Consider the following 2,020-nt stretch of genomic DNA (forward strand, 5'->3'; position numbering starts at 1 on the left):
AAAGGACATTTCTGTACCTTGTCTTTACTGAGGCGGAATAAGGCTGCCAGCTGAGATGAGCCCAAAAAAAAAAGAGGGGCGGGAAGCCCCCCACGCACCCTTCCTCTGCCACATTTGATGTTTGTTCTGCGGGCAGCGTGCAGGCGCAAGCCTCTCTGGCTACTGCCTCCTCCTCCTCCTCCTCCAATGGCACCCTTGTGCAGATTATTTGGCAGTGCCTTCCCATTTCTCTTAAACCACACGGCAATTTTATTCACTGTGAGACCTGGACACCTGATACACCAAATGGAAAACCTGCTGGGCTGTCCCTGAATATGATTTGGAGATGACCAAGAGGAGAAAAAATAAAAATAAAAATTAAAAAAAAAAAAAAAAAAAAAAAAAAAACCCACGTTCATTGTCTGGGTTTCTCTGCCGCTTTTGCAGAGTGCATTGCAGTGTATCTCAACAAAGGCTTTTGCTCGCCTTGGAGAGATGAAAGGGGGACATCTCCCTTCACTTCGGAGAGCCGCGACGCGCACACGGCATTATTGTGAAATACAACCTCGCTCGTACCCTGCAGCAGGGTTTGCTCCAGCAATGCTGCACTTCGGAGACCAATTTGTTTAGCTGATCACTGTCTCTTTGACGTGGCTGCAAATGTTACCTTTCTTTTTCAATCAAAAACACAGCAGGGTGTGCCATCTGTTTGGCACAGCCTTCCCTCTCTTCCCCGATGCCTTTTTGTGCAGATCATTTTACATGGCAATTTGCACGGATCCTTTATACCTTGATTTTGGTAAACATTTCTGCTTTCTTTTTTTAAATAACATGTCGCTCAGCTGAGTATCTTCAGTGTTTAAGGGGGAAAAAAAGGGGATAAAAAAAGCAGTGTGATCACAGGCAGTAAAATAGAATTAAAAGTATTAAAAAAAAAATATTTTCGGAGCAAATGGCTGCCTGTCATTACATTGATTATTTAAAATAGACATGTTTACCAAGACTGGCTAACGCATTTTACACTGCTGTGTTCCACATCATTTTCCTCCTTATATTTTACCTGGCAGGCACAGCTAATCAGAAGATTAATTTAACCATTTGAAAGACCTTTTTAAAGCAGGTTAACAAAAAAATAGCCACCGTATTAAATTGTCATTATATAACAAAAGCTAGCAGTAAAGCGGTTAACTATTTTTTCCCCAGCTCAGATGCTGCTCAGAGCAATGAAACCCCCTAAAGTAGGAACAGATGATCAGCACCACAAGCCGAAGCCACAGGGATGCTCACGGAGTTGTGAATGCTTTGCAGCATACAAATGAATTATCCTCATTCTTCTCCTGCCGGAGCATATAGGCCAGACCTCATTAGGATTCAATATCGCTCTGCTTTTCTAATGTTAATGTTCCAGTTATATAAGAAATGTGAAAAGGGGCTACCTATGGGGGAGGCGGGGGGAGCTGATGCCACATTTATGGTCAACACGATGCTATAATTTGAAAGGCACAGCTTCATATTTTTGAGGAAATTACTGTGGTTTCCTATCTTCCATCTCAGTCCTAAAGCAGCATTTTGTCCTCTCCTCCCTCTAATAAGTGTGTTTCAGTGGTGTGCCTATCCCACAGTTACAGCCACTGCAATAAGAGATTTTATAGCTTCGTTTTTTGGTGGGGGGGAAGATGCTGTGACTAAACATCAGATTGTGAAAGCTTGGAGTTCATTTTGCTGTGAAAGGAAACATTGCAATTTATGTTAATAAACAACTGTAGGAGTTTTCACCATCCAGGAATAACTCAGACATTAGTCTGCGTTCTTTTGTCTGGAGAGCAGCAAGCAGGGTAATGAAAACAAAACCCGCCGAGACATAAAAATACAATTTATACCTTTTTATCAAGCAAAGAGAAAGTTGGTTAACGTTTGAAAAGGGAGCAGTAATGTATATTTATTGACAATTTTATTGTAATAATTAGATGTTTACACAGTCTGGACATTGTGGCTAAATCACTTCCAGCATGTTTATTTGTAAAGGGCTGTTTTCAGGGCA

The 2,020-nt window shown here is 41.5% G+C and overlaps 1 long non-coding RNA gene across 2 annotated transcripts in view; it reads right to left on the reverse strand.

Moving 5' to 3' along the window:
- Positions 1-333, reverse strand: part of LOC135287511 (uncharacterized) — a 56,619-nt gene extending 56,286 nt beyond the window's left edge. For both annotated transcript variants that reach the window (XR_010351180.1, XR_010351179.1), the window contains exon 1: positions 18-333. This is a non-coding gene — a long non-coding RNA (uncharacterized LOC135287511). The remainder of the gene's footprint in view (positions 1-17) is intronic.
- Between the last annotated feature and the right edge of the window lie 1,687 nt (positions 334-2,020).

This window comes from Passer domesticus, chromosome 1, assembly GCF_036417665.1.
Source record: "Passer domesticus isolate bPasDom1 chromosome 1, bPasDom1.hap1, whole genome shotgun sequence".
Lineage (NCBI taxonomy): Eukaryota > Metazoa > Chordata > Aves > Passeriformes > Passeridae > Passer > Passer domesticus.